The sequence below is a fragment of the Musca autumnalis genome, unplaced genomic scaffold, assembly GCF_047663935.1.
Source record: "Musca autumnalis isolate F117 unplaced genomic scaffold, ASM4766393v1 scaffold_3, whole genome shotgun sequence".
Lineage (NCBI taxonomy): Eukaryota > Metazoa > Arthropoda > Insecta > Diptera > Muscidae > Musca > Musca autumnalis.
In genome coordinates, this window is record NW_027411866.1 from 112,442,336 (window position 1) to 112,463,799 (window position 21,464).

Consider the following 21,464-nt stretch of genomic DNA (forward strand, 5'->3'; position numbering starts at 1 on the left):
CCATAATTAAGGTTTTACCATCACCTTATTATTATTTATAGTAATTTCGACTTATGAATCATATGACCACCTCTAAAGTTAAGTACTCCTCGGCAAAGCCAACTGTTTCTTTTTATTTCTCACAGTCTATTTTTACAAAGTTATTATTCGCCCCTCCTCTTAAATGCCAAAATATGAAAAAACCCTAATGAAATCTTCTTTTCAATGACCCATCACAATATTTCACAAATAAATCTTCATGTATTATCTAATCAAAAGAACAAAAGCATAACATATCAAAAACAATCCAATAAAAAAATAAACGTTCCTTCTTTCAAAACAAAAGAGAGGGAGGAAAAACCCCAGACCATTCAGTTTCTTTGCCACTGCTGTCTTGATAACAACTATGGGAGAATGTTTATTGAATTTTTATACCTTCTTAAAAAAACGCCTTAAAGCCGGCGGCAAAACAGCCACAAAACTGATGAAATGTTATTTGCAACAAACGAGGCAAGGTCATGAAAAGGCGTAAAAAGTTAAAGTGCTTGGCCATCCATTTAGTACCAACATGTGAATGAAATACAATTGTGGTAGAAATGTGCGAGGAATGAGCGTTAGGGTGTTCAAAAAAAAAAATAAATATTTTTTTATGAAAACAATCATAAATACATACGAAATATTATGACAACCCTAAAGAGTGACCCTACTCAACTTATGAAAAAAAACGATTTCCAAAATAAAAAGTTTATTATACAAAACCTGAATTAAACTATATTTGAGTTACTATATTTTACGTAGTCTGATACTAGTGCTAATTTTCTATGCCTGTTTTAAAAAATGTCCTTAAGCGGGAGATTTAAAAAAAAATGTTCATGGCTTTTGGCGAAAAACCTTTCAGTGTTTTAGTTAAAATTAAAACTTACTATTTGTATGTTAGTCAAGCTTAATCTCATATTTGTTGTTTTCAAATTTCAAAACAACAAGTTTAAAGTGGGATGTAGTTAAAATTGATTACTTTTGGGGATGGCAGAGAAGACTAGTTTCGTCTAACGCCACTTGGACTCATCAGTTCTCTTAATTCTTTGTATTGAAACAAAGAATCCTTCCCCAATTTTATGACGACTAGAGCTCAAGAATAAGAGTGACTGATGAATTCGTTTAAATGCGAAGTTCATCATATTTTTATACCCTACACCACTATGTGGGGAGGGTGTTATAAGTTGGTTTTGGACAAAAAGTTTATAACGCATCGAAATAATGGTCGTAGAACCATACTTATATATACCAAAATGAATGTCTCGACGAGCTGAGTCGATCTGGCTATGTGTGCCCGTCCGTCAGACCGTCCGTCCGTCCGTCTGTCCGTCTGTCCATCTAAACCTTGTAATCACGCTACAGGTCGCAATTTTGATCGGATCGTCACGAAATTTTGCATATTGATGGGGGTCCCGGAGGGGAAGAAGCCTATTGATTTTGGTGATGGTCGGATAATATTTAGGGGTCGGAAAGGGCAAAAAACTTAGGTGGATAAAAAGACAACGTTTTTTTCCAAAGCGAATACCTCAGCTTCTATATAGGGTAAAACCTGACAATTAAAGTAGAAAATATCACCTTTCTTATGATGTAAAGTAGGTGCTCGTAGGTGATCAAACAACGAAGATATCACAATAGTAACAAATAAAACCCCAATTTTCATTTTTGCGATTTTAATTATATTGACGAATATCACAGCTTTAGTTGTACAATTTCCAATTATTATGAAAGTAGAAGATCCCGTCTTTACAATGATGCAAACTAGGTCGGCGTAGGTAACCAAATGACGGAGATATCGCAATAGTCGGTAATACATCCCATTTTTCTATTTTTTTGGAAATCACGCTACAGGTCGCAATTTTTATCGGATCGTCACGAAAATTTGAGGGTTAATGGGGGTCTCACAGATGAAGAAGCCTATTGATTTTGATGATGGTCGGATAATATTCAGGGGTCGGAATGGGCAAACACTTATTTGGAGAATGGTCAACGTTTTATTTCAAAGCCAATATCTCTGTTTCTTTTAGAGGTCTATCTAAAGCAAAAACTGGCAAGGAAAGTAGAAAATATCACCTTTACAACGATGTAAAGTAGGTTGTCGTAGGTGGTCAAATAGCATAGATATGGCAATAGTCAATAATGCATCCCATTTTCAGATTTTTTTGTAATCACGCCACAGGTCGCAATTTTGATCGGATCGTCACGAAATTTTGGGGGTTAATGGGGGTCCCGAAGAGAAAGAAGCCTATTGAGTTTGATGATGTTCGGATAATATTCAGGGGTCGGAATGAGCAAAACACTTATTTGGAGAAAGGTCAACGTTTTATTTCAAAGCCAATATCTCTGTTTCTTTTAGAGATATATCTAAAGCAAAACCTAGCAAGGAAAGTAGAAAATATCACCTTTACAACGATGTAAAGTAGGTTGTCGTAGGTGGTCAAATAGCAGAGGTGACGAATTTTTGGGGATAGATGGGGGCCCCACAGAGGAAGAAGCCTATTGATTTTGGTGATAGTCGGATAATATTTAGGGGTCGGAATGGGGAAAAACTTATTTGGAGACAAATTCAAAGTTTTATTCTTTGTGAATATATCGGCTTCTAGTAGTGGCATTCCAACGGCAAAGCCTGTAAATGGAAGAAGAAAATATTACCTTTACATTGGTGTAAAGCAGGTTGGCGGAGGTGGTCAAGCAAGGGAGATACCACAATAGTCGATAATGCATCGAATTCTTCCATTTTTTGCAATCAAGCTACAGGTCGTAATTTTGATCGGATGGTCACGAAATTTTGGTTGCTTATGGGGGTCCCAGAGAGAAAGAGGCATATTATTTTTGGTGGTAGTCGGATTATATTCCCCAAAAGAAATGTTTAGCAGTGAAAAGCTTATGCAAATGTAGGGTATGTAGGGTATCACATGGTCGGCCCCATCCCGACTATAGCCTTTGCTCACTTGTTAAAAATGGATATTTTCTTAATTCCGTTTCGCTTAAGGACAAGACAATTAGGTTCCTTTTGATCCCACAAAAATATTTGCGTTCGCTTTATTCGTATTTGAGCTACAGTGGACACCTCAAACTGCTTTAGTAAAAACAGTGTTTCGTATGCGGCCATTTGTCAGAACACTGTACAATAGTTTTCAACAAAAATAAATTCAGAAAGTAGCTCAAAGTGTGATCTTTTATATGAAAACAAAATCTTCTTAAAAAAAGCTTGGAAGATTTCTTCTAAAAAAAATTAATGAAAAATGGCGGAACGATTTTTCGACCATGGATATCCCAATTGCCTAAATTATCTAATCTAATCTAATCAGACCAAAACCGTTATATGGGGGCTATACCAAAACGTGGACCGATATATCCCGTCATCGAACTTGACCTGCCTGCAAACAAAATACGCATCTTGCGAGAGTCTTATCATCAATTTTTGGATGCTAGAGTGATTACCACAGACGGATGGAGGGACAGGCATATCGAGAATTACGCTATATGCCTGTCCCTCCATCCGTATGTGGTAATCACTCTAGCATATATATATGTATATACTAGAGTTGGGCAATCTCGTTCAATTGAACGATCTGGATCACTATCTCGTTCAATGGACACCGGTAATTTCTTTGACAAAATGCGTATACTTAACTTCAAATGTTGGTTTTTATGTTGTTACTCATTCGTCTTTGAGCGAAGACAGTGATCCGTATCGTTCAATTGAACGAGATTGCCTAACTCTAATATATACTTTATAGCGTCGCAAATGATTGTTTCAATGCATTACAAACGAAAAAAAAAACTTAAAATACTCTCCATACTATGGCGGACGGTATAAAAATTATTTAATTTTTTGGGACACCCTCATTGAGGAAAATGAGAAAGAGTAATTGATGGGTTATTTTTCCCGTCCACTATAATATGGAGGGTATAATTAAATTTGTCATTCCCTTTGTAACACATCCACATATTCATTGGAGACCTTGTAAAGCATATTTATTCTTGATCAGCCTAAAATTCTAAGCCGAAATGGCCATGTCCGTCTGTCCGTTCGCCCGTACGTCTGTTGAAATCAAGATACAGCTTGCAATTTTTAAGATAGAGCTTTATAATTTGGTATAGAAGTTTATATTACTACTAGGATGTTTGGGATTGGAAATGGGCTATATCGGTCCACGTTCTGTCTAAAATTTGATATTTATTCTTCGTTGCGGGTATAAAACTTTCTACCTAAAATTTTTTTGGTATGGGTCCACGTCTTCATATTGCGTCCATTGAACGGTACCTCCCGATTTTCGGTAGTTTGAAGGTTGTGACTTCAATATACTACTGAAATAGCGGAAGTTTGCTATTTAGTCTTCGTTGTCTGTATAAAACTTTCCGAGTGAAATTTGTCGATATGTCCAGGTCTTAATATGGCACCTATAGAACGGCACCTCCCGATTTTGGGTATATTGAAGATTTTAACCTCAATATCCCACCGAAATGCCTGAAATATGATATTTAGTATTCGTTTGGGGGTATAAAACTTACCACCTGAAATTTGTCGGTATGGGTCCTCGTCTGCATATAGCCTCACAGAACGATAACTCCGATTTTTGGCTAAAAGTTGGTATTTATTCTTCATTGATAGTATTAAACTTTCCACCTGAAAGTATAGGTTCTCGTCTTCATATAGCCTGCATAGAACGGTACATTACAATTTTCGGTATTTTGAAGGCTGTGGCCTCAATATCCCCCCGAAATTCCTGAAATTTGGTATTTAGTCTTCGTTGGCTGTGTAAAACTTTCCACAAGAGATTTTTCAGTAAAGGTCTTTATATAGCCCCAACCGAACGGCACTCACGGATTTTCGATATTTTGAATGTTTAAGCCGGTGTTACACAACATTATGCCAGCCAATTTACGATTTTTTTTCAAAAATTTAGTCACATTTTAATACCGAATTGGTTGTAATTGGAATTTTGTGTTCCCAAAGGATAGAAATCTTACTCGCGGAAAACTATCCATATGCATATGTGTAGGTTTTAGTCTAACCGCCCATGAACCGGTATTGCCCAATTTTATGTATTTCGAGAGGTTTTTGTCAAATTTCAACCGTGATTGCTATAATTTGCTATTGTGTTTAGGCCGAGGATAGAAAGAACAAATCTTAACTATCTTAAATAGTGTTGCTTTATTATACCCTACACCACTATGTGGGGAGGGTATTATAAGTTGGTTTTGGCCAAAAAGTTTGTAACGCATCGAAATAATGGTCGTAGACCCATACTTATATATACCAAAATGAATGTCTCGACGAGCTGAGTCGATCTGGCTATGTGTGTCCGTCCGTCAGTCCGTCCGTCCGTCCGTCTGTCCGTCTGTCCATCTAAACCTTGTAATCACGCTACAGGTCGCAATTTTGATCGGATCGTCACGAAATTTTGGATGTTAATGGGGGTCCCGGAGGGGAAGAAGCCTATTGATTTTGGTGATGGTCGGATAATATTTAGGGGTCGGAATGGGCAAAAAACTTATGTGGATAAAAAGACAACGTTTTTTTCCAAAGCGAATATCTCAGCTTCTGTACGGGGTATACCAAAAGCAAAACCTGACAATAAAAGTAGAAAATATCACCTTTCTAATGATGTAAAGTAAGTTCTCGTAGGTGATCAAACAACGAAGATATTATAATAGTCGCAAATAAAACCCAAATTTTCATTTTTGCTATTTTAATTATAATGACGAATATCACAGCTTTGGTTGGGGACTTTCCAAAAGCAAAGCCTGGCTATGAAACTAGAAGATCCCATATTTACAATGATGTAAACTAGGTCGGCGCAAGTGACCAAATAACGGAGATATCGCAGTAGTCGGTAATACATCCCAAATTTCCACTTTTTTTCGCAATTTTGATCGGATCGTCACGAAATTTTGAGGGTTAATTGGAGTCACACAGATGAAGAATCTTATTGATTATGGTGATGGTCGGGTAATATTTAGGGGTCGTAATGGGCAAAAAACTTATTTGGAGAAAAAGACAACGGTTTATTTCAAAGCGAATATCTCAGCTTTAATATGGGGTATACCAAAAGCAGAACCTGGCCATGAAAGTAGAAAATATCGCCTTTCTAATGATGTAAAGTAGGTTCTCGTAGGTGATCAAACAGCGAATATATCGCAATAGCCGGTAATAGAACCCAACTTTTTATTTTTGCGATTTTAATAATAATGACGAATATCACAGCTTCGGTTGGGGATCTTCCAAAGTCTGACTATGAAAGTAGAAAATCCCATCTTTACAGTGATGCAAAGTAGGTTGGCGTAGGTGGCCACATAACGGAGATATCACAATAGTCGGTAATACATCCCATTTTTTTTTATTTTTTGTAATCACGCTACAGGTCGCAATTTTGATCGGATCGTCACCAAATTTTGGGTGCTAATGGGGATCCTACAGAGAAAGAAGCCTATTGATTTTGGTGATGGTCGGATAATATTCAGGTCGGAATGGGCAAAAAACTTATTTGGAGAAAAAGTCAACGTTTTATTTCAAAGCGAATATCTCCGCTTCTAAAAGGGGTATATCAAAACCTGCTAATGAAAGTAGTAAATATCACCTTTGCAACTATGTTACGTAGGTTGTCGTAGGTGGTCAAACAACGAAGATATCGCAAAAGCCGCTAATAGAACACAACTTTTCATTTTTGCGATTTTAATAATAATGACAAATATCACAGCTTTGGTTTGGGACCTTCCAAAAGCAAAGTCTGACAATGAAAGTAAAAAATCTCATCATAATGGTCGGATATTATTCAGGGGTCGGAATGTGAAAAAAAAATTGGAAAAAAGACCAACGTTTTATTTCAAAGTTAATGTCTCCCTTCTGTAGGAGGTATATCGAAAGCAAAACCTGGCAAGGAAAGTAGAAAATATCACCTTTACAACGATGTGAAGTAGGTTGTCATAGGTGGTCAAACAACAGAGATATCGCAATAGTCGTTAAGCATCCCTTTTTCCATTTTTGTGCAATCACACTACGAAATTTTGATGAGATCCTCACGAAATTTTGGGGGTTGATGGGGGTCTAACAGAGAAAGAAGCCTATTGATGGTTGGCATACATCCCACTTTTCCAGTTTTTATTTGGGTTTACTGTCGATGCTCTTAAATTCGTTTCAAAAAAATTTACCTGTGTTAATGAAGATATTCAGAGCAAAGGCGCTAAGCTATCCCAATTTTAATATTTTGAATTTTATTAGTCAAAAGCTTATGAACAGGGGTAGTGGTGTAGGGTATCACATAGTCGGCCCCGACCCGACTATAGCCTTGGCTCACTTGTTTTTCTTCTGAAGTGGATGTAAACTGAGATTCTGGAATCTAAATAGGTAGAAAACCACCACACAGAAAATTATCTGTATAAATTGATTATCATCAGTTAAGTTATTATTCTCCTCCAAGGAATTTTACCTAACGTAGAGAAAGAGTTCAGTAGTTACTAGCTGTTCATATTTACTTCAATACAGTGGTGGTGGAGGGTATAAAAAGTTCGGCCGGGCTGAACTTTAGGACGTTCTTACTTGTTTGTTCTCTTTATGAAATGGATATGCAGCGACTTGATAAACTACTACACAAATAAAGAAGAGAGGAAAAAAGGGAGTGTGTGCGTTAAAGAAAAACATGTTGGGCATAAATAATTAAATGCCTATAACTAGAAATGGGAGCCATTGAACTGTGATGGATATAGATCATGTTATTGGTCACGTACTTTTGTCAAATGGATTTGATGTTCATAATCTATTGGGCAAAACTTGTCATTCAACGTAAAAAATATATTTGCACCCTTTTTGTGAGTTTATTTTATTTAATTTTTTTTTGTTTGGAAAGATGTTGACATTACCGTAGACACAAAAATAGCACCCAGCCAGCTAGTCAACCATTTGAACATTTTTGGTTTGTATTTTGAGTTTGAGCCAAAGTAAACAACAGCAGATGTTTGCAATCTTGTCAACAACAATGTAGGCAAATTTCGTCTTCAGCTTTGTAATATATTTTTTTTCATTTTGCAAATTATTTATCATTCTTGTCATTTACAAAATTCCTAATGCGAAAATTGTTGTTTGGGTGGCAAAGGAATGGCGTGGGTTCTGGTAATGAAAACAGTAGTTCGGATAATTTTAGTAAAATTTTAATAACGACAAATATAGTCCCATAAATAAAAGGGGCAAGTCGTAAAATAATATAATTCCACTTTAGATAATCACGTTTGTAGCACATATGGTTCAGTAAGCATAAAAATATAAGGAATGTGACAAAATTCTATAAACAAATCTTATAATACATGTGTAAAGCTCTTCTGTGACCAGAATGAAAAATAAGCGGACATAACTCGGTATCGAAAACTTTATAAATATCTAAGGATAACTAGCAAAATATGAAACGATTAAGGACCGAACAGGACCTTCTTCCACTAGAAAGTATCAGTCGGTTTTTTTCCTTATGGACACTAGGGTTATGACTTTTTGACATTTTTGGCAAAAATGATATTTATTCCATTTTATTATAAAAATACTATGAAATGAAAAAAAAAAAATTCTTAAAAAAATTCCTCTTGCGCGAATGAATGACCTTTTGCCTATTAATCACTAAAATAATTTTTATTTGATATAAATATTGAAAAAGGTCCCGCACAAACCACTTTTCATTTTTATGATGTATGAAATAAAGTTATATCTGTCTATATATATAAAATTCTCCTGTCACGGTGTTGGACTTTAAACTCATCCTAAACTGCTGGACCAAATTTGATGAAATTTTGTATATGGAGTTTTTAAGTCTGAGAGTAGGGTTTTAGCTATTTATACCCTACACCACTATGTGGGGAGGGTATTATAAGTTAAATTTGGCCAAAAAGTTTGTAACGCATCGAAATAATGGTCGTAGACCAATACTTATACAAATGAATGTCTCGACGAGCTGAGTCGATCTGGCTATGTGTGTCCGTCCGTCAGTCCGTCCGTCCGTCCGTCAGTCCGTCCGTCCGTCCGTCTGTCCGTCTGTCCATCTAAACCTTGTAATCACGCTACAGGTCGCAATTTTGATCGGATCGTCACCAAATTTTGGATGTTGATGAGGGTCCCGGAGGGGAAGAAGCCTATTGATTTTGGTGATGGTCGGATAATATTCAGGGGTCGGAATGGGCAAAAAACTTATTTGCGGAAAAAGTCAACGTTTTATTTCAAGGCGAATATCTCCGTATCTATAAGGGGTATATTAAAGGCAAAGCCTGCTAATGAAAGCAGAAAATATCACCTTTACAGCGATGTATGGTAGGTTGTCGTAGGTGGTCAAACAACAAAGATATCGCAATAGTCGCTTGTAGAACCCAACTTTTCATTTATTCGATTTTAATTCTAATGACGAATAACACAGCTTTTGTTGGATACTTTCCAAAAACAAAACCAGGCTATGAAAGTAGAAAATCCTGTCTTTACAATGCTGCAAAGTAGGTTTTTTTTCCACTTTTAAAGAAATAACGCTAGAGGTCGTAATTTTGATCGGATCGTCACCAAATGGTGACCACAATGTGGGGAGGGTATATTATAAGTTGGTTTTGCCCAAAAAGTTTGTAACGCATCGAAATAATGGTCGTAGACCCATACTTATATATACCAAAATGAATGTCTCGACGAGCTGAGTCGATCTGGCTATGTGTGTCCGTCCGTCAGTCCGTCAGTCCGTCCGTCCGTCCGTCCGTCCGTCTGTCCGTCTGTCCGTCTGTCCATCTAAACCTTGTAAGCACGCTACAGGTCGCAATTTTGATCGGACCGTCGCCAAATTTTGGGTGTTGATGAGGGTCCCGTAGAAGAAAAAGCCTATTGATTTTGGTGATGGTCGGATAATATTTAGGGGTCGGAAAGGGCAAAAAGCTTAGGTGGATAAAAAGACAACGTTTTTTCCCAAAGCGAATATCTTAGCTTCTAAATGGGGTATATCAAAAGCAAAACCTGACAATGAAAGTAGAAAATATCACCTTTCTGATGATGTAAAGTAGGTGCTCGTAGGTGGTCAAACAACGAAGATATCACAATAGTAGCAAATAAAACCCCAATTTCCATTTTTGCGATTTTAATTATAATGACGAATATCACAGCTTTGGTTGGAATCTTTCCGAAAGCAAAGCCTGACTTTGAAAGAAGAAGATCCTGTCTTTACTATGATGCAAACGAGGTCGGAGTTGGTAACCAAATAACGGAGATATCGCAATAGTCGGTAATACATCCCATTTTTCTATTTTTTTGGAAATCACGCTACAGGTCGCAATTTTGATCGGATCGTCACGAAAATTTGAGGGTTAATGGGGGTCTCACAGATGAAGAAGCCTATTGATGTTGGTGATGGTCGGATAATATTTAGGGATCGTAATGGGCAAAAAACTTATTTGCATAAAAAGACAACGTTTTTTTCCGAAGCGAATGTCTCAGCTTCTATATGGGTTATACCAAAAGCAAATCCTGACAATGAAAGTAGAAAATACCACCTTTCTAATGATGTAAAGTAGGTTCTCGTAGGTGATCAAACAACGAAGATATCACAATAGTAGCAAATAAAACCCAAATTTTCATTTTTGCGATTTTAATTATAATGACGAATATCACAGCTTTGATTGGGGACTTTCCAAAAGCAAAACCTGACTATGAAAGTAGAATGTCTCATCTTTACAATGATGCAAACTAGGTAGGTGACCTACTAACGGAGATATCGCAATAGTCATGTATTAGCTCATTTTTCCATTTTTTTTTTTGGGAAATCACGCTACTGGTCGCAATTTTGATCGGATCGTCACGAAATTTCGAGGGTTAGTGGGGGTTTCACAGGAGAAAAAGCCTATTGATTTTGGTCATGGTCGGATAATATTTAGGGGTCGGAATGAGCAAAAAATGTATTTGGAAAAAAAGTCAACATTTTATTCCAAAGCAAATATCTCAGAGTCTATAATGGGTATACAAAAAGCAAAACCTGGCGATGAAAGTAGAAAATATCACCTTTGCATCAATGTAACGAAGGTTGTCGTAGGTGGTCAAACAGCGAAGATATCGCATTAGTCGCTAATAGAACCCAACTTTTCATTTTTGCGATTTTAATAATAATGACGGATACCACACCTTTGGTTGGGGACCTTCTAAAAGCAAAGCCTGACTAAGAAAGTAGAAAATCGCATATTTAAAATTATGCAAAGTAGGTTGGCGTAGGTGGTCAAATAATAGAGATATTGCAATTTTTCCCATTTTTCATTTTTTTACGAAATCGCGCTGCAGGTCGCAATTTTGATTGGATCGTCACGAAATTTTATTATTGGGGGTCCCACAGAGCAAGAAGCCTATTGATTTTGATGATGGTCGGATAATATTCGGGGATCGGAATGGGCAAAAACGTATTTGGGAAAAGTTCAACGTTTTATTTCAAAGTCAGTAGCTCTGTTTCTTTAAGATGTATATCAAAAGCAAAACCCAAAAGCAAGAAAAGTAGAAAATATCACCTTGACAACGATGTAAAGTTGGCTGTCGTAGGTGGTCAAACAACAGAGATATCGCAATAGTCGGTAATGCATCCCATTTTCAGATTTTTTTGTAACCACGCTACAGGTCGCAATTTTGATCGGATCGTCACGAATTTTTTGGGAGTTGATGCGGGTCTAACAGCTTGGCTATTAAGCTTGGTGATGGTCGGACAATATTCAGGAGTCGGAATAAGCAAAAAGCTTTTGTGGAGAAAAGTCAACGTTTTTTTTCTTATGCGAATATCTCCGCTTCTGGTAGCAGTATTCCAAAAAGAAAGCGGTTATATTCCGTAAAAGAAATGTTTACCAGTGAACAGCTTATACAAAGGGGTAGTGGTGTAGGGTATCACATGGTCGGCCCCGTCCCGACTATAGCCTTTGCTCACTTGTTTTATACTAGTAAGCGAAGTGACCAGGATAAAATGCAAGATATTATTAAACGTACTGTTTAAAAATTGCTTGCAATACTATGGTAATAACTGTCTTGATCCTGAATGGCCATCTTGGAAGTAGAAAATCGCGGTCAGCCAAATTTTTGAAAAATGTATAATTACACCGTCCGACAATTTTCAAAAAATTTTGTTACACTTGAACCGGACTATATACGTTTGAAACTATAGGCAAAATGGTATTTTTGATTTTTCGTTTAAAGGGGAGAGTATAGGCTTTATATAATAAGCTTTATATTATAAATTATTGCATTCCAGAATAACAAAGACATCAAAACTGTTTTGTTTTTTCGAAGAAATTCATATTCATATTTATTCATTTTTATTAAAAATAACTAAAAATAACTATTTATTAAAAAATAACTAAGGAAGCTAGAATATTGAAACTTCGGGAAGTGTTGCACACAATGAAGGACATTAATATATATTTTTGTGAAAAAAATTGCAGGATGTTTTCAAAGGATTTTTTATGATTCAATTTTTCAAGGACATTTTTGATGTCCTTGTTATCCTGGAATGCAATATAAAGCCTATACCCTCCCCTTTAATATGATACCAACACCAGCATCGTACGACGAGTACAAGTATTTAAAATATTTATTTGAAAATTTTTGACTATTGAAATTTTAATGTCCTCTAAGAGGTCTAAATTATGAGAAAACGAAAAATCAAAAATTCCATTTTACTCCATTTTGCCTAAAGTTTCAAACGTATACAGTCCGGTTCAAGTGTAATTATGGCTGTCGGACGGTTTTTATTTTTTTTATTTTTGAACATTATAAATATTCAATTCAATAAGAGGGAAAGCCCGATCAACCCCACATTTTGGAATACACTACAACCCCGATAATGTTAAATGTCGCTTGACCGAAAGTCCAAAAAAAATCGATTGAGAACTCAGGCAAAACCATGTTTCATGTTTATGTTTAGTTTGTTTATTAGTCAATGGAATTCAACATCCTTACAGACTAGGATAAAATTACAAATAATAATTCTATTCAATACAACAGCAACTGTGGCCTCTGTTTTGGAAGTAGAATACCGCGATTGCGTCCGATTTTTGAAAACTTTATACTTATAGATAAAATTTCTAAATTTAGTAAGTGGGACAGCAAACACACCATGAATATTTACTTCAATGCTTGGAATAACTCGATTTTATGAATCACTGAGGTTTTCATGTTTAAGAGTGTACAATAATAACGTTTTCAATAAATCAGCACTTTGTTAACAAGAAGTAAAAGCGGCTTTAAGTTCGACCGGGCTGAACTTTTATAGCCTTCACCACAAATTAAACTGAAAACAGATTTTCAGTCTCCACAACGGAGACTAAATACTAAAACGTAGCCATTTCGGTAGGATAATGATAATAAATAGTAAAAAATATCGAAAATCGGGAGGTACCTTTCTATGGTAGTTACATCAGAACGTTGTCCTACATATACCAATAATTCTCTGCAGAAATGTTTTTTTTTTGCTTCCAATGGGGAATAAATACCAAATTACCATTTCGGTTGAATAACGTGACAAAAAATCTTGCAAATAACGAAAATAGTGAGGTATCCTGTTTTGAAGGATATTCTAAATACCTGGACCTGTACAGACCATACTATACGGATTGTTTTATATCCCAACGAATATAAACCAAATATAAACCATTTCGGTAGGATAATGCATCTAGAGCCTTGAAAATTACGAAAATCAGCCGGTGCAGTCCTACGAGGGCTATATAAAAATGTGGACCGATATAAAGAACCCATTTTAAATAACAAAAATCGTACGAGAATTGCAAAATCACGTGCCAAATAATAAGCTCTATGTTAATTATTGCGATTTCAACAGACGGACGGACATCGTGATATCTATTTATTTTTAAAGCTGATCTAGAATATACACTAGGGTGGTTTTAAAAAATCAATTTCGGATTTTTTTAAGATTGCCAAAGTTTGAGCACAATGGGAATATGTTTACCCTTGATATTGTGGTCTCAAATTTTCTATGGGACCTATGTATAGCTAATATTAAAATCCGAGCCGATTTTCACAATTTTTTTGTAGGATTGGTTTTTTAACAACAACAAAGAAGTGGTCAAATTTTTTCATTGATTGAACAATAAATGTGTCATGTGCCCCTATACCTTGTTTTCAGCTAAATATCTGCTTAGAGTGGCTTCATAGAATTGTCAAAAGTTCTTAGTAATCAAAAATTAACAAGCTTTTTGTAATTAAGATTTTATGTAAAGTATATATTCTAAGTCGATCTAGCCATGTCCGTCTGTCTATCTGTTGTAATCACTGTGGCGTCCGCAATAATTGAGATAGGATGCAAACTTGAGGATGAGGATTTTATCTACATTTTCCGCACAAATTGACTCCAATTTGGCACTTGAAATTTCAAGAGGTCAACAAATTTCTGCACGAAATATGGTGGAGATAGGTCCTCGTTTTGGTATGGTATGGTAGGTATGGTATACCGAGTTAAAGTACTTTGAAGCTTTTAGCTACATTTTCTATTCCAATGAGCTGAAATTTGGCATTTAAGGTACTCAAAGACCAAAAAATTTCTCCACTTAACATTTTTGAGATAGGTCCACGTTTTGAGGGTCTTAACTACATTGTTTGACGGAACTACCCGTAATTTGGCATTTGAGTTTCCCTGCAGCAAAAAAAACTTCCCACCAAATATTTTCAACATTGATATTGCCCCCATATAAAGATACCACCTTATTAAACACATTTTACCCCTACAATTGTGGACAGGAAAGGAAACTAATTACTCCATTATAGTTAATAATATTTTACGCTGGAAGGTTATAAAAGAGTTCGACCAGGACGAACATAACAACTTTTTACTTGTTAAAAATTACATTAGTCAGCAGCAGCATGGTTTTTTTCGGGGAAGATCAACTACATCTATCCTCGTTACTATCTACCAATAGAAGAAGGTCTTCAACTATATGTTTTTATATATATTTTAAAAAGGCGTTCGATAAAATTCGGTATTTAATTCTAATTAATTCGTTGCTCCTTTCACGTCTGTACAGTTTATATCCGATAAGCACGATAACTATCGAAAGGTGTGATTGACATAGGCCCAACGTTTGCGCATCCTAATATTTCTCTAACAATTTATTCAAGTTCGGATATAGACTACATTTGTCTACTCCTTCAGGTTCCTCCCACACATAAAATCATATTTTTCACTAATGTACCGTAAGTCCTCGCGGCTATTACCGGTTTTTTCCAAACAAAACTGTTTTTGTTAACCGAAATTTTCATTTTTTTCAAGCACCGGTTTTCAAAATTTTTTAAAACAGGTTAACCGGTTTAAACCCGTTTTGTTAAATAGGTACAAAATTGCTCATGATTGAAAAATATGTTGTAATATAATGTAATGTTGTAATGTTGATCGGAAAATTCGGCGGTCTGTTGAATATTGAATGTTGAACCAAATTTAAATTGCAGCTACAGTGGCTCTAGTTCCTAGTTCACTGTACTAGTTCCAAAACGTATGAGTAACGTCATACAAATTAACGTGTGATATTACGTATACGCATTGGCACAACTCTACATTTTACACAATATTTTTTCAAATTTAGAGGTATCTGACATTTATAACTTTGCCGTACTTTGTGTTAGTTAATTTTAGTTTACTCTAAAGAATACAAGTGTAATGAAATATTAAGAAATATGACTATTATAAAAAAAATTGACTCTTTTTAAAACCTGTTAACCGACACAAATAACCGGATTTTTCGCTTAACCGAAAATGACGTTTTTGGCGAAAATCGGTTTCGGTTTTGTTACTCAAAACCGGTTAACCGGTTTCGGTTTTGGACGCCCTAATTACGACAGTATATTTTTTCGATCATAACTCATACTTCCTGAGATGATTACACTTAAGCTGTAAAAACTCTACGGCCGCCAACTAAAAAGACTTTTGAATGATGTCCCCGATTAGGCAATTACTCGTCCAAACTTACAGATGGTCTATATCAGACCAATTCCTTCGGTTCCTGGTCCACAAAAGTACAAACATTTAGGCTTAAACGAGGTTGATACCTGCCCGCGGATACAACAGTAAAGTATTGGAAAAACCACCAATACTTTATTTGTTTATTTTCAATATGTCACAGAGTGAGGGTATATGTATCTCTGTCGACAAAGCCGAAAGATACCTGTTACTTGTTTAAATATATATAGACGCAGCAGAATCGCGAGAACTATTACCGCTTCAAATCTTTAACCTCAATAATAGAACAACAAAGTTGTTGGAGTTGTTTCATTCGCTAAATAAAAACCTCCATAATTCGAAAAAATAAACGTTGTATTGCATTGCGAACATAACTGAATTCTAATGTATTCCTAATTTTTATATTAGTCATCAGTTTTCTGTATTTCACAAACACGGAAAAAAAATAACTTGTATTACTTGATAGCATGTAGGGTATCGCCAATCTAAAAATACTAAAAGGGTAAATTTCGTTGTTAATTGCTCGCACAACAGCTCTCATGCGAGCATAGGAAACGTGGGAGCGTATACATGCCTCATGGGGATGAAAAAGTAACACAACGCATACGCCTTATATTGCAGTACGTTTGGATGTGGTGTAAAGTGGTTCATGTTGTTTTTGTTTTCTTTTGATACTTTACATACATACCTTTACTACCATTCTTTACACTTTATGTTGTTGTTTTGTTTTTTCATCAATTGGCTGTCTTATTGTTGTTGTTTTTGAGCTGCTCTGGTTGTTGTTTTTTTGTTTTTTTAAGGTGATGGATAAGTGTTGGTACATCCGTATTCTTGATGTTGATACCATTTTGTTACTGTTACTGTTTCTGTTGTTGTTCTTGTCGTTGATGTTGCTTAATACCCCTTATAAAATGCCATTTAAGAGGTTTTACGGTAATTACAACCAAACAAAGCTTTTGGTGAATAGCTTAACAGCAACCTCCCTGCACGACATTATGATTTTCAGTTTTTTTATTTGTGCTCTTAAAGGATTTTGCTTTCATTGTTTCGGAAATATGTATGTAGTAACAATTGTGAAAAGGGTGGGAAGTAGGGTTAAATGCATAAAATTGCTAAAGGAATTTTTAGCAATCAAAACCAGGAAAAACGTCAAATTACTACGAAATCTTTTAGCAGCTTAGTTGTTGATGTGGTGAATCTTTTTATTTCACACAAAGCAAAATATAAGAATTTGATTTTAATTTTTGATATTTTGTGGTCTGTGGCTTTTACACAAAAAAATAATAATTAATTTTTATTGTAAATATTTCTTAGCCACAAAGGATTATTTAAAATTTGTCGTGTGTTTGTGCTGTTATTTAAAATGGGAGATCACAGCGATGGAGTTGCAGTTTATGTACTAGCACGTGCACCTGCAAAGCACAAGGAAATACGATGGATCGGGAAAGGTGTCACAACAACACCTTAAGGTGATGCAGTATATTATAGCCGTCATGTCACAAAAGCGTGAGTTTGGTTGCGGATTTGTAATTAGTCAGAGGTGAAAACAGCTGGTCTACATTTTTCAAAAGCAAAATTTTTCAACATCCGTTTTATTTGCGCTCCTGCTACCACTGACGACAAAGACGAGCAGACCAAAGATATATTTTACGAGCACTTAGAAGAAGCATATGAAAATTTTCCTGCATATTACACTGTGCAACACTGAAAATGCAAACAACTTCTAGTATGCATTTTTTGAAAGTACATATTTAGACTACAAAAACCCTGTCAGATCTAGTTCGGATTTTATGGCCTCATCTAAACCGGGCTAAATCTACACTTTTTTGAATTTACCAGGCCTTTATCTCAGAAACGAATAGGAATTTGGCCTTGCTGTCTTTAGCAATATTGTAGCCCTAAACTTGTAGAACTTTTTTTTTAAAAAAAACGCATAAGAAAAACTCCATCTAGGGCATCAAAATCTATAAAATATAGAAAATTTTACATAATTGCTGAAATTCTGGTCAGTATCGGCTATACTATTGGGAGTTGAACCAAATAACCTTTTGCAAAAATCTTCCAAATAAAGTTCTCAACAATTCTTTAGAATATTCTGAAACTCCAAAATGCTGACTTCATGTTGTTTCAGCGGTATTTTGCATCATATCTGTTACAACATGTATTTCATACACAGTTCACACCAACAGGTTATTCTCGCATTTCGGATTTCAGTACATTATTGACATTTTTATTAAATCGTCGTTGAAACATGTACTGAAAACAACGGCATAGAGGCATTTTACAACAATGACATGTTCTGAAGAGTTGTGTATTACATTATTATTTTTCCAAAATAAAATATTCAGAAAAAATTAACGGTTTTAGAGATACGGTGCGAAATGTATAAAAATTGTGGAATTTTTGCATATATTTTGAAATTTGAGGCAATAAATGTAGTTTTTCTAGTTCATTATTTCTCCAAATATTTTATTCTTGTCCTTATCTACAAATTTGCTTCAGAGGTCAGAAGAAGATTCGCATTGGTTTCAGAGATATAGCCATGATTTTTTTTAAAAACTCAATATTTAACCATTTTTAGATGGGGCCATAAAATCCGAGCTGGATCTGACACAACAAAACCCAACTAGGGTTTCTTGTCGTTTGGGTCTGTACTTTCAAAAAATCCTCAGTTCGAATTGTTTGCACAAGATCACTTTAAAAATGTTGCACAGTGTTACATTAAATTTATTCTAGTCGACTTTAATGCCAAAATAGGAAAGGAGAATATTTAGCCAGTGAAGCGTCTGCCAATGGAACGAGACTGATAGATTTCGTAGCGGCATAAAAAAAGAATATGGCAGACAGAATTGCCAGATTTCGGTAACATTCATAAGGGCATCCGGCTGCCACCAGACCAAAAAACAAGAAATCAAATAGATCAAAATAGCATATTGTGCAATGATGTCCTTAACAAATTGACACGTTTTCATTATAACATTTATTAAGCATATTCAAATATTGTGTACAAAATGAATTCCTGTTGCGAGAATTAATGAATTTTGTGTATTAAGGACTAAAATAACTGTAATCTGTAAAGAAAGTAATGATGAAGTTAAGCCAATGGGGAATACTCCAGACTTAAGCAATCGGACTAAAATAACGTTAATTCCATAGTAGCAAGAAGCTACTATTTTTTAATCCGATAACATTTTTTTATTTATATTATCGGAACAAATAGTAAAAATTAGTAGATTCTTGCAGTTCCAATTGTTTTCAGTTATGTATACTGCCGCTCTCTTGAATAGAAAAACAAAACTTATCTTGAATATTACTGAAAGTACTTCGTTTTCAATATAGAGTAAATATGCATCGATATTCTAAAACAATCTTTCTGTACACCCAAGTTTTAAAGAGGATTTTATTCAAATGAGCCAAATTTTTATACCCTCAGCATTTATGCTAACGAGGGTATATATACTTTCATACCAAAAATGTGTCTCATCGAAATAACGGTTTTAGACCCCAAGTATGGTTGGACAAAATTCGTTTCAGACAACCTGGAATCGATTTAGCCATGTATGTCCGTCTGTCTGGCAGGTTGGTGCGCACGATAACTCTCGATTCGAACCAAATTTTGCTCAAACGTATCGGGATGCAACAATTGCGTTGGCTAGGCCATATCATAAGAATGAGCGATGATGAACCCGCTAAAAAGGCGTATAAATACGGGCCGCTTGGCGGTGCACGCAGAATTGGCAGACCAAGGAATAGATGGCGCAAACAAGTGGATGAAGAGAATAAAAGGCGCGGTATTTCAGAAAGCGAAGCAATAAACAGAGAGAAATGGATATCTTTTCTTAGTTCAGCCTGTGGAACAAATATTCTGTAATGGGCCAGCTATGTAAGTAAGTAATATTTTGCCCAAACTTAGTTTATGTTCGAAGATGGGACATATCGGTCTACTCCTTCGAGTACCTCCCACACAAAAGTTCAAAAATTGTCTGTAAAATGGTGTGAACGATAACTCTCGAAGGGAGCAATCGGTCCAAACTTTGCACATCGAAGTTCCTTCCAGATATAGATCGGGTTGGAATCGGCCCACTCCTTCGCGTACCTCCCACACAAAATTAGGAAGAAGTGAAGTTTAGAATTTTTCAGCAAGTTGTCTTTGCGGCTTCCTTTAACGACGGTAACGATTTTTTTTTGGGCACAAGTCCATACTTCCGGAGATAATGGCCTGAACGTTCCAAGAAATCCTGACCGCACGAAATGAAATGGAAAATGCGTGAGATAACTCTTGCAGGGAGTTTTTGATTGGTCCATACTTTGCACATTGTATTATTCCACCAAGTCATGTATAAGATTGGAATATGAGGTATCTCGGTCCACTCCTTAGGGTACGTCCCACACAAATTTTGGAAAGAGTAAAGTTTAAGAGCTCCTCTCAAATCATTTTGAAATTTTTCCGGTAGATTGTCCTAGCGGCTCCCTATATAACGGTAAATTTTTTTCCGGAGTAAGTTCATACTTCCTTAAATAAAGGCCCAAGAGCTCCAAAATCCACGTTGGCACCTACTAAAATGGCTAATGTGCAAGATAACTCTCAAACTTTTTCAAACATTTACTACAAACTTATTTTAACGTATTTTAATATTTCGAGTGATCAATGAATCAGAATTTTATTCACTGAAAATTTTTGATATAAATATGTCAATGATTTGGTATAACCCTTAATCAGGTAGTTAAATTTCACGTATTTTGAATGAACATATTTTGTTGGTCACAGGCTGAGGGTATATCTCCGTCAGCACAGCTTACTGATACTTTCTTACTTTATTTTGCTTTCTATGTGTAATTCTTATATAAATCGGATTTGAATACAAATGAATGACTAAATTCACTCAAAATACATAAAACATTATATGAAAAAACTTAAAAACTTCATAGCATGTACAATTCGGAAAAAATTGAGGTTTAAAAAAATTTGGTGGGGGTTCTATTCAAGTGAGTTGCAGTGTATATGTATGCTTGCTTACCGCGACTCTAAAAATGCTTATAAATAAAAATTTTGAAATGATTTTATGCGTGAGGTTTTTTTATTGAATCGAATTATAATTAACATTTTAAACTCATCAAGATATAATACAAGGATACGAGGTTGTAAAAAAGTGATAATCCTAATGTACATACATACATATATGTAGTGTAAAATATGCATAAAAATCCATGCATGTGTCTCTAAATAAAGATACAACTGTAATGATATAAATATTTTATTAAACTATAAGGTATGTCTGGAAGTCCAGTCATGTAACTCGTAATGGACACTGTAAACACTTAATAGCTGAGACATTGCGAAAGAATGTCTGTGAATTCCAATGACGTGTTGTTAACATGTGATATTTAAATATTAAATAAAGACACCCTTCATTTTCTCAGAAACCCCAATCAACCTCTACTCAACCATCACAAATACAAATACTAAAAGTTATATGTATTATTTATTATTATTGAAATTAAATA

At 35.3% G+C, this 21,464-nt stretch overlaps 1 protein-coding gene across 35 annotated transcripts in view; it reads right to left on the bottom strand.

The window, feature by feature from the left end:
- The window catches only part of SK (small conductance calcium-activated potassium channel), an 877,735-nt gene that overhangs the window by 675,134 nt on the left and 181,137 nt on the right, over nucleotides 1-21,464 (bottom strand). The gene's annotated exons all lie outside the window — the stretch shown is intronic.